This window comes from Mya arenaria, chromosome 12, assembly GCF_026914265.1.
Source record: "Mya arenaria isolate MELC-2E11 chromosome 12, ASM2691426v1".
NCBI classification, from domain to species: domain Eukaryota; kingdom Metazoa; phylum Mollusca; class Bivalvia; order Myida; family Myidae; genus Mya; species Mya arenaria.
Window position 1 is genome coordinate 23,657,329 of NC_069133.1, and position 13,293 is coordinate 23,670,621.

The following is a 13,293-nucleotide window of genomic DNA, read 5'->3' on the forward strand; positions in this document are numbered from 1 at the left end:
AAACATTTTATTAAATATATATTGTCCTGAGATTCGTTACAAAAAAAACTTTTTTTGGTGCCAATCTGGTGTACAGTCCCTTTACGGTGACGAAATGATCTTTTTCGAAAATTGAGATATTTTTACCAAGTTGATATGAATGCAGTGATATATGTTTTTTGTTATTAAATGGATATTCTAAATACTTTACCCGGTGTACACTTGATAATAATCAGGCTGAACAAAACCAATATCAAGTCATATGTGCATAGAGATTAGCTATTACTAAAATACCCTGCTATACCACGTCGTAAAAATGGTTAATTTCATAATTTTTGCTGATGTAATATTTTTAATGTTAAACGTATTTGTGAATATGTTTTGTTCGTTTTTTTCATTTTTTGCAAAGAACCATGTATACAGTTTTTGAAAAAAAAATATAGCCAATTATTGTCTACCATACATCTGCCAATACACTAAATCTTTAAAACCAATTAAACTTCAATATAAACATACATTAAGCTGGCCTGTATTGTTGATAAATGAATTGAAGATACATAACCTAATATGTTTGTAAAAAATTATCCCATTCAATTGCAATATAACAATACAACAATACATTATAAACAATGATTTAAGTGTACAGTACACTTTAAAGCGGGCCAGGTTTTATTAATAGCCCATATACCGTATTTATTAAATTAACCAGATTGCCATTCAAACTGTTTGGACAGTTTATTTCATTATACATTAGACAATATGTCCACGAGTATACTTATTATAATAGGTGCATTGTAATACAAATAAGTCATACATCACATGAAAGGATATATTAACAGTAAAAAGAGATGATTTTTTCTGTTCATTATACATATGAAGGTTTTCGTTTTTCTATTGCCTTATACACATACATTGCAAAATTACTATTAAGTTATTAACAACAGTTTTTTGAGAGGTCATTTACTCAATAAGCTTGGACAATTTGAATTTTCGTCTTTTGAAGTAATATGGTTTCATATATATTTTGTAGTTCTGCATACAATTGATTGAGTAAAGAAGTGGCATTCTTCTTCAAGAGAGTTACAAAATAGATGTTTTATTTCATTATAAGGGATTGCAGTTGGCTAATGCCATCTACCAGTTTCGATGCTCACCATATGACTTGACATTCTTAACCTAGACAGTGGATATCTATATTTTGTTATTCATAAGCATTGTTAAATAAATGCATTATTGTCAATTACACACATTTGAACAATGTTGATTTGAATTTTGCAATTTGGATTGTGATAATGGTCAAATGGACTTAATTATTAAATTAATTATAAATTATTTCATACTTAATTATTCCAGCTTCTTTATTTATGTATATTTTAGTTCTTTTATGTTATTTTATAAGTTATTACATAAATGAATTATGATTTAAAAATAAATAAATACAATAAATTTATTTTTATTTTGTTTTGCTATGCAGAATAGTTTTAAAGCTGAACTCTCACAGATTGACTGTTTTGACATTTTTTTTCTTGGAATGCACCAATCTTTGCGTAAATATCTGGAAACCAGTGATAAAAGACTGGTGACAAAATATCAGATTGCAGTTTTTAATATTTACGTTTGAAAATTGAAGTTTTGTAACTAAAAGAGCGTGATGAAAAGTTGGCATAAAACATCAAATTTCGAACATAAATATGAATGATCTGATTCTTTGTCAGCAGTCCTATATCCGTGGTTCTTAGACATTTACATAAGATTTGGCTTTTTCTAAGACCAAAAAATAAAAGTCATAACGGTCCATCTGTGAATGTGCAGCTTTAATCCATTGCCTATTTTCATATTTCAGTTCGAAAATTAATGTTTTATGGCTTAAACCGTTACTAATGGTTAAAACAGTTTAAGAAAAATGGATAAAACATCAATTTTCGAACTTAAATATAAAAATCTGCGATCAAATGTTTTGTCAGCATTCTTATATCAATGGTTCCCATTGAATTTCGCAAAAATTGGCTCGTTCCAAAACAAAAAATAAAAAATGTTCAATCTGTGAGAGTGCAGCTTTAATAAAGTTTTGAACAATCAGCCCATTAAGTGATCAATGTGTTAATTTTTCAGAAGAGAAGGGGGATACATTGAATCTGTCTGAGGGAGAGAATCGATGGAAGATTCCAGGATGATCTGGCTGTAGCAGATCCTGATGGGCAGGGGGCACAACTATGCTCACCATCTGACATTTTGTGATACAGTTCTTTTATAGTTATTTCCCATTAATTTTTAGCTTTAATTTAAATTTTGTTTTACAATGTTTGTGTATTGTAAGCGTTTTTGTAACGTTCGTATGTGCAAAGCTGTGTTATTTTTTGAAGCTTCACTCTCACAGTGTGCAAGCAATTTAACATAGTTCTGTCAGTGTGCAAGCAAATGAACAAACTTCTGTCAGTGTGCAGTCAGTCACCAAGTCCTGTCAGTGTGCAGGAAACTGACAAGTCCTGTCAGTGTGCAGGCAACTGTGACAAGTCCTGTCAGTGATTATCCAGGCAACATGTTTGACCTGTATGTTTTTATGCCCCCAAAAGTGGGCATATAAATATCACACCGTCCGACCGTCCGTCTGTCCGTGTGTCGGGCTCAATACCTCGTGTCCAGGCTGTAACTTACCCTTGTATGGACAGATAACTTGCCACATGTGTTCGACATACCAAGACGACGTGTCGCGTGCAAGACCCGTGACCCTATCCCAAAGGCAAGGTCACACTTAGATGTTTATTCACAATGGAATGCTGCATATAAGCACATAGAGTATAAGTTGTCTGTCCAGGCTGTAACTTTCCCTTGTATGGACAGATTTTAAAATAACTTGCCACATGTGTTCAACATACCAAGACGACGTGTCGCGTGCAAGACCCATGTCCCTATCTCTAAGGTCAAGGTCACACTTAGGTGTTTATTTACAATGGAATCCTGCATATAAGGACATAGAGTATAGGTTGTCGTGTCTAGGCTGTAACTGTTTCTTGAATGGACAAATTTTAAAATGACTTGCCACATGTGTTCAACATACCAAGACGACGTGTCCTGTGCAAGACCCGTTTCCCTATCTCTAAGGTCAAGGTCACACTTAGTGTTTATTCACAATGGATTTTGCATATAAGGATATAGAGTATAAGTTGTCTGTCCAGGCTGTAACTTTCTCTTGTATGGACAAATTTTAAAAATGACTTGCCACATGTGTTCGACATACCAAGAAGACGTGTCGTGTGCAAGACCCGTGTCCCTACCTTGTAAGCATTCCTTGCTTTATATTATTATGAAATGCTGCATATATGTCATAACCGGGCTGTAATTTTGTCATGTATATGACAGATTTACAGCAAACACTTGGCTCATGTGTTTTGCATATATAAAGATTGTGTGTCGTATGCAAGATCCACATGCATACATCAAAGGTCAGGGTTTGATCTTTAACTTTTCATGTACTGACCTTGGTCATAGGTCAATGTCACATTCGGGGGCTTTCGTTACATACTGTGACAGCTCTTGTTCAATATTCTTTGAAAACAAATATCAAGCTATATTGATGACAAAGGTTAAAATCTTTTACTCAGGTGAGCGATTTAGGGCCATCATGGTCCTCTTGTTGTAGGTTAAGTTTGATGCAGTAGGTCTCCAGTGCTGCAAGAAGGCTTCTACTGTGAGAATGAATGGTGCATGTTGACAAGTCAGAGACACCATTTCCAGGTTCCTCTCCTCATCCTGTGGTTGAATCCCTCTTGAAACACTGGTTTCTAAACAAAGATAACTACATGGACATTACAATTGATGAATAGGTTTAGTTGTCATTTATTTGCATCCAAAAAGGTAAGTGAAGAGCCCTACTATCTCTACTTTTGCTCTTAATATCCCCATTTTCCCTTACTTTTTGAAATAAAAATCTACTTTTGTCCCTACTTTTTTGTTATTGGTTACTTGAAAGCCTGTTTACATTCAATCACTAGTTCCAATTCTCTCTTTGAGGGCTTAATGCAAGATCGTTGTAATGCTCTCTATTTCCATATTGAGTTGCAACCATCTTGCAGTGAGCCCACATCTTACTGATACACAGGTTAGAGAAATGCCATGTATAAATGAATGTATTGAATGTGTTTATTTATATTGATTTTTGTGCTTGATTTTTATTTTTATTATTTTTAATTATACATAATATGTTCTGAAACTTCTGTTATCCTTTTGATATTTAACAGTCATGGCTTATCAGTAAATGTTGAGTGCTATCATTCCTTTTGTCATGGTTATGTGTTGACTCAATGTCTAAAATACATACCAGTTATATCGTCAATGTTTGGTTCAATACTTAAATTTATTATACACCTATCATAAATCCAAACTCAATACATATTGCAAATTATGGTAGTCTGTGTTCAATGCCAGTGCAATACGGCTGTATTCCACTGTTTTGATATCACCTCATAACAAGTATAATTGTGCGTTTTTAAAATGGCGTCATAAAACTAGAGTGTGTCATTAAAAATACATTTATTATGATAGTATGTGTTTTTAATTGATTGAAACCAGAAATTTATATAATTTATATAATAATAAGGTTATTGCTACTGAGTTTTGATCAGCATGTCAAAATTTGACTCCTATGGATTTCTTTGGTAGATTTTGATTTCCCTCGGCCAGCGCCGCATGAAATGGGATCTGAACAATTAACTGAAGTCAAATAAGACCTTCCGGATCAAAACGAAGTAACCCTACAATATTAGTTAGATACATACTTCAGATCTATGAAAATAAACTGCCTTTGCCTCCTGCAAATTTATGAACTTTTCTGTATTTATTTTAGTAGCTATTGCTCTTACATAGATGTTCATTTGAAGGTAATTATTGCATAAACATGTGTCACCATTTACATTTTCAAAATTTACACTTTGTACCTCTTTTATGAAATATTACTTCTTTTCATTTCTTATCTATCTCATATGTTATTATGCCCCCTTTCGAAGAAGAGGGGTATATTGCTTTGCACATGTCGGTAGGTCGGTCCGTCGGTAGACCAAATCTTGTCCGAGTGATAACTCAACAATTCCTGGACGTATGGTCATCAAACTTGACATGATGGTTGGGCCTGACCAGTAGATGACCCCTATTGATTTCAGGGCTCATCGGGTCAAAGGTCAAGGTCACAGTGACCTTTAATGGTAAAATAATTTTAAAGCTTATCCGAGTGATAACTCGACAATGCCTAGACCTATGGTCAAAAACTTGATATGGAAGTTGGGCCTGACAAGTAGATGACCCCTATTGATTTAAGGGCTCATCAGGTCAAAGGTCAAGGTCACAGTGAACTTGAATGGTAAGAGGTTGTCCGTGTGATAACTCGACAATGCCTTCACCCATGGCCCTCATACTTGACTTGGAGGTTGGGCCTGCCCTGTAGATAACCCCTATTGTTTTTTTGGGTCATCGAGCCAAAAGTCAAGGTCAAAGTGACCTTTAATGGTAAAAGGTTGTCCGTGTGATAACTCGACAATGCCTGCACCCATGGCCGTCATACTTGACTTGGTGGTTGGGCCTGACCAGTAGATGACCCCTATTGTTTTTAGGGGTCATCAGGCCAAAGGTCAATGTCAATTTGACCTTGAATGGTAAAAGGTTGTCCGTGTGATATATTGACAATGACTGCACCCATGGCCCTCAAACTTGACTTGGAGGTTGGGCCTGACCAATAGATGACCCCTATTGTTTTTAGGGGTCATCAGGCCAAAGTTCAATGTCAATTTGACCTTGAATGGTAAAAGGTTGTCCATGTGATAACTCGACAATGCCTGCACCAATGGCCCTCAAACTTGACTCGGAGGTTGGGCCTGACCAGTAGATGACCACTATTGATTTTAGGGGTCATTGGGCCAAAGGTCAAGGTCACTGTGACATTGAATGATAAAAGGTTGTCTGAGTGATAACTGAACAATGCCTGCACCTATGGCCCTCAAACTTGACTTGGAGATAGGGCCTGACCAGTAGATGACCCCTATTGATTTTAGGGGTCAAAGGTCAAGGTCACAGTGACCTTACAAGCAAACTCAACAATTCCTGGACCTATGGCCCCTCATGACCTTGAACGAAAAAAAGTTCGTCTGTGTGATAACTTGTCAATGCCTGCACCCACAGGGATTTTTCTGCCCAATTTGGAAAATAGACCATAGACATTTTTTTTGGAAAAATTACGTCGCGAAATAAGCCCGAATAAGGAAATTTTAAGGTTAAAAGAACAAGCTTTTCAGTCTCATACAAATGAAGAAGTCATTAAGTATTAGTTTCTTTTCCCTTTCAAAAGACCTTAAAGGCTGAAATATCAATTTCTGGGGTGTAAATATCTATTACAATAAATCATAACACACAATATTCCATACTGATCTCTGAATGTGGAGGAAATCAACGATTTCTGAATAATATTATCCCCAAAACTTAACATCACATAATTTATTAAGATGGTGAATAGCCAGTACAAGTAAAAAGACTTTCATTTAAAAAAAACATATCTTTTTTATTGTGATTTTTTTTTCTGAAGATTGGGAAAAATGTCATATATTTTGTTTTGGGAATGGGTCAGATAGTCGGACCCGTGGGTACTGTAGAAAAAGGCTTGACCCATGGCCCTCAAACTTGACATTTAGATTATGGTGACCAGCTGATGACTCCTATGGATTTTGAGGTCATAGATTCAAAGGTCATGGTAATAACACACTCTATCCTCACACTTTCAATGGTCATAATCTTAAAACTGCCTCAACGGCATCCAATGTCAGTGAAAAATCAGCTGTCATTTTGGTCCATGCAAATTTCATTCAATTGTTCATATAATCCTGACAACATGGCGCTCAGGGGGGGGGGGGCATAATGTTTGACAAACATCTCTTGTTAAAACAGGGTAAATGAGCAATTCTTTATATATATATGTTGAACACTACTTAGGGTCATATGACATTTTAAGGACCTGCTAGTCAGCTCCCGAAATGGTATATTGGCCGAGGCTTTAACTGTTGTGAAAATTGCAAGTGTTTGTGTAAGCAAATTTATACTCGCACTCAGGCCTTGCCCATTCGGTGAGTGCTCTTATAAGAGTATTAGTCATATTAGGTTTTTGGAACATAGTGCACAGACAGAATGTAACCCTGGTTACAGCTCCCCTGGTTCTTTAACATGCACCAGTGTATAGCATTGTTACCCGGGACCCCAATTTAACATCCATCCAAGAAGACGTTTAGTATTATTTAGTGGTGCGGCGGGGAATCCAACCTGCAACCCCTGGATTGACAGTCAAGTGTGTAACCACTTAACCACAGATCGGCCACTGAAAATTGCAAAGCTGTACTCAGCAGTTGTATGACATCAGCGGTCCATACAGTTTTTTGACAGTTCCAAGACTAACCAAAATTACTAATTGGACTGCTGACATCATAAAACTGGATTTTTATTACCATAAAACACATTGATACACGGCCTGATTGACTATGTGTATATGAAGAAGGACACATTTGTGTAAGGTATAATAATATATACATATAGAAAGAGGGAGAGTAAGGGGAGAGATATTATTTTTAATTAAATGAATGGTCATTCAATTAAGAGTTTATAAAGAGTTTTCTAAAATTAATTAAGACCAGCCTAGGAGTGTTTTTATCAACTTTAGTTAATAAGGTTAATAACTTTAATGACCACAAATGTGATACTCTATAAAGCTTATTTTCAATATTTATTAAGTCTCATGGAAAGGTTATATATATATATATATCAACATAACTTTTGGCATTATTCATGTTTACGATGTCATTTACTATATAACATTATTTATGATCTACAATTCAATATTGTATTGCTGTATGTTATCCACAGTATTCCTTTTGGTTATACCTTGGTAACTATATCTCATAATCTTCATCTTGAATATTCCATTTAAAGGGACTAGAGACCAAATGATACAATTGCACGAAGAAAATTGTCAAAAATTCACATAGAATTGACATTGTTGTGTACAACTTATTGAATCTTACTTATTAATTTATCACATCACTAAAACACTTGATTTTTCACAGTTTTTGTGCATTTTTCCAATTTGTAATTGCCTTGGTTTCTCTACCACGTAAATAGCAGTAAATTTAAAAATAGCGATGGTATATTTATCTGTACTAATCACATGAATTTTACATGCTTAATTAACATACTATAAACTAGGAAACCATTATGCCCTTTTTTAAGCAGGTAACCTTAGCTGAGACAGCGACAAAATATTATGTTATTCATGTAAAGTGATGTATTATCAGCCTCATACTAGCTTGTATTGGCAATGCTAGGCATGTTTTGAGAAAATACTGTAATTGCCAATTTTGGGACCATCTGGTGTCTAGTCCCTTTAATCTATATAATTAAGAAATTATACTACGTATGAAAGATATGTACCATGCATGCTTTGTAACTTACCAGCACATCTGTAAACACAGGTATTCTTTAAAGATTGTCAAAGAAATGTGTATGTGCCATATTGATAATTTTAGATCTATATGTTCTTGCTGTAGTTTGGATTTCCTTGTTAACACTTGGATTTCCTTGTTAACACTTGAATTTCCTTGTTAACATGTAACCATACACATATAAGGTACATGTATGTGATGTTGTGATTAAAATTACTGTTATGTCTGTTGCCTGCTGAATTTCTATATTCACTTTCAGTGTATTATGTATTGTGTGTCTGCCAAAATGACTCATAATAGAACTACATGTGTATTACTTCTTGTAAATTAAGTCACCCTGAAATCGGGGGCCGTTTTCATAGAACTTGAAAATTGCCTTTTTTTATAACTATCAATGTTTGTACCGCACACAAAAACCCCACACGAAACCATGGAAGAAAATTTCAATAATAAATGCATATGATAACATTTCACAAAAAGTGCACTTGAAATGATCTTTGTTGAAATTTGTTTTTTTTTACGTAAACTATTTGAAATATCTCACTAAGATGGTATGACTGCAGTGAAATATGTTTTTTTTTATTAAATGGAAAGTATTTTAATATTTTACACAGTTTACACTTGATAATAATCAGGCTGAACAAAACCAACATCAAGTCAGATGTGCATAAAGATTAGCTATAAGTACAAATGTAACACCCTGCTGCACAGCGTCGTAAGAATTGTCATTTGTTAATTTCATATTTTTTACTGATGAAATATTTAAAATGTTAAACAAATTTGTGAAAATGTTTTGTTTGTTTTTCCAATTTTTCGCAATGAACCATGTTTTTAAGCAAATTATTGTCTGCCATACATCTGCCATTACACCAAATCTGTAAAACCAATTGAACTTCAATATTACATACATTAAGTTGGCCTGTATTGTTGATAAATGACTTGTATATGTATGTAACAAATATTTTCATTTATTTGATATATATAACAAAACTTCAAACAAAAATGTGTATGGTGATATATGGGTGCAGCAGGCAAGGTTTTTTAAATGCCCGTATGTAAATTCAACCAGATTGCCATTCAGTCAGTTTAAACAGTTTATTTCATTATACATTAGACAATTTGTCCATGAGTATACTTATTATAATAGGCATATTGTATTACAAATAAATCATAGGTCATATAACGGATATATTAACAGTGAAAAGAGGATATGTTTTCTGTTCGTAATAGGTTTTTCATAATTCTATTGCCTTATACACATACATTGAAAACTTACTATTTGATGGGTGAATACAAAAAGGTTCTAAGTGATATTAAATAAAAAAGAAGATAGAACCTTTTAGCTTTCACCACTTGTATAATTATCAACAGGTTTTTTGAGAGGTCATCAACTCAATAAACTTGAACATATTGAATTTTTGTCTTTTGAAGTAATATGGTTTAATATATATATATTTTGTAGTTCTGCATACATTATTGGCAATTATGTAAAAAATGACATTCGTCTTCAAGAGTGTTGCAAAATAGACATTTTTTTACATTATAAGCCATAATAAAGGGTAGTAATTGGCTTATGCCATCTATTGTTTCGTTGCTTAATATATGACTTGACATTCTTAACCTGGAAAGCGCATACTATATTTTGTCATTCGAAAGCATTATTTCTACATTGTTGTTAATTTCAACATTTTGAAAAGTGTTTATTTGAAATCTGCAATTTGGTACAATTATTGTGATAAGGATGAAATTAATTTGTCACAACATGTATTGTACAAATGTTCTTGTATTAACTATTTCATATTTTATTATTCTAGCTTCTTTATTAACCAGGTTTTCACATAGTGAAACCTGGTTATTAGAATAGCGAATGTCGTTGTTCGGGCGGGCGGGCGCGCGGGCGGGCGACGTCAAACTTACCTATGAAACTGAATAACTTGAGTAAGGGTTGACATATCTTGACCAAAAGAGTTTATGGGTACCTTTCACGGGATTGCCTTTGGAGTCCCTAGGGTCAAGGTGAAGGTCACTGTTACTAAAAATAGAAAAATGGTTAAAACTGAATAACTTTAGTAAGGGATGACATATCTTGACTAAACTTGGTCAATAGGAAGAGTTTTTGGATACCTTTGATGGGATTGCGTTTGGGGTCCCTAGGGTCAAGGTCAAGGTCACTGTTACTAAAATAGAAAAACGGTTAAAACTGAATAACTTTAGCAAGGGATGACATATCTTGACTAAACTTGGTCAATAGGAAGAGTCTATGGAGACCTTTCATGGGATTGCGTTTGGGGTCCCTAGGTTCAAGGTCAAGGTGACTGTTACTAAAAATAGAAAAAACGGTTGAAACTGAATAACTTTAGTAAGGGTTGACATATCCTGGGCAAACTTTGTCTATAGAAAGGGTTTATGGGTACCTTTCATGGGATTGCGATTGGGGTCCGTAGGATAAGGTCAAGGTCACTGTTACTTAAAATAGAAAAACGGTTGAAACTAAATAACTTTAGTTCGGGATGACATATCTTGACTAAACTTGGTGTACAGGAAGAGTTTATAGATACCTTTCATGGGATTGCGTTTGGGGTCCCTAGGGTCAAGGTCACTGTTACTAAAAAAAGATATATGGTTGAAACTGAATAACTTTAGTTAGGGTTGACATATCTTGACCAAACTTGGTCCATAGGAAGAGTTTATGGATACCTTTCATGGGATTGCATTTGGGGTCCCTAGGGTTAAGGTCACTGTTACTTAAAATAGAAAAACGGTTCAAACTGAATATCTTTAGTTAGGGTTGACATATCTTGACCAAACTTGGTCCATAGGAAGAGTTTATGGATACTGTCATGGGATTGCGTTTTGGCGTCCCTAGATTCAATGTCAAGGTCACTGTTACTAAAAATAGAAAAACAGTTGAAACTGAATAATTTTAGTCAAGGTCTACATATCTTGACCAAACCAGGTCTAAAGGAAGAGTTTATGGATACCTTTCATGGGATTGCGTTTGGGGTCCCTAGATTCAAGGTCAAGGTCACTCTTACTAAAAATAGAAAAACAGTTGAAACTGAATAACTTAAGTTAGGGTTGACATATCCTGACACAACTTGGTATAAAGGAAGAGTTTATGGATACCTTTCAATGGATTGCATTTGGGGTCTCTAGGTTCAGGGTCACTGTTACTAAAAATAGAAAACCAGACACAGGCTGAAGTTCTTCTGTCAATCATTAAAAACCTGGTTTCGTTGCATTGCGGCGTTTCTTGTTTATTTTTTGTCTTGGAATACACTAATCTTTGCGTAAATACCAAGAAATCAGTGATTAAAGACTGGTGAAGATCGCTATTTTTAATATGGCTAAAAGCATTACTTAGGCTTGAGAGTGCAGCTTTAATCCAATGCCTATACTTACTGAAAGTGGCCCCTTCATTTAGTGCAGGTGGTAATAGAGATCGTAGCTTGGGTACATAAGCAACTTTGTTTCATACTCCGTTCACCAGCTTTGCGAGTTAGGTTACTAGGAGTCTACAAGGTTTGTTCCGACTTTCCCAACCGCTAATTCTCACACTTAAAGATAAATACCAATTATCTCTTCGCACCTCAAACAGAATATTATTTCTCTTTTTTATTACGTATATATTGTAATTGTATTGTTTCTCAAGACTGACGCTGATAACAAAAACATATATGGAGGCAAAAATTGGGCTAATCAAATTAAAGTAATATTAAACCAAATAGGTATGACAAACATCTGGCAAAATCAATACACTGCTGATATCAGCTTTGAATTAATTAAACAACGCATCGTCGACATATATAAGCAAACTTGGTATGCAAACAACTCAAGTCGACTATCATCATACGCAAGGTTTAAGCATGACTTTCAGTTTGAAAAATATCTTAACTGCGTTAATAAAAATAAATATAGAATAGCTATTACAAAATTTAGACTTTCGTCACACGACCTAGCCATAGAAACTGGAAGGTATATAAACATTATGAGATCGGTACGTAAATGCTTACACTGTAACATGAATGTAGTAGAAAGTGAGTATCATTTCTTACTCGTATGTTCTAAATACAAAATCCTCCGACAACAATATCTCAAACCTTATTACAACTCGTGGCCGAATCTTAATAAATTTGACAATCTTTTATCATCAACATCTGTTCACTGTATTAACAACTTAGCGAAGTTTATCTATTTCGCATTTTGCCTTAGAACAAATGCTACAGCAATAACACTTCATTATTGATCATTTATCTGAATGTAAATCTTAACGTATTGAAATATGTAAATTGTTACTATGTCTTTTTTAGTATACTTTCTTGAATGTTTGACCTCTCTGTAAATAATCTGTGTCTTCACTGTTCCATATTGTACTTTATTATATGGCTATAAATGTGCACATGCCGTTTAGTGCTGAATAAAGATATGTTATGTTATGTTATGTTTTACTCTTTTTTAAAATGCATTTGAACTATCAAGTTGTATCTTGTTTGCAATTCATATCTATAAAACAAACATCATTTCCTAATTATGTATAGATAAAACACAAATTGTCAACAATAATAATTAATAATTATTCTGGAGCAATAGTATACCACATAGATAACAAATTAATGGTTGAAACATAAAGGCATTTTAAAAAAAAACGCAACACGTTTAAAACAAATGGTACCCACTTTTAGAAACGATTTAATATATATATATACTTACGTTGTTTATATTACTCAAATCTTCTTTAATCAATTGTAAATAACATTAACAAATTAAAGACAATTATTCATTCACACGTCTTTGAATGTCTTTTTTACACCCACAACACTAACAGTTTGCCTTGCAAAAAAGAACG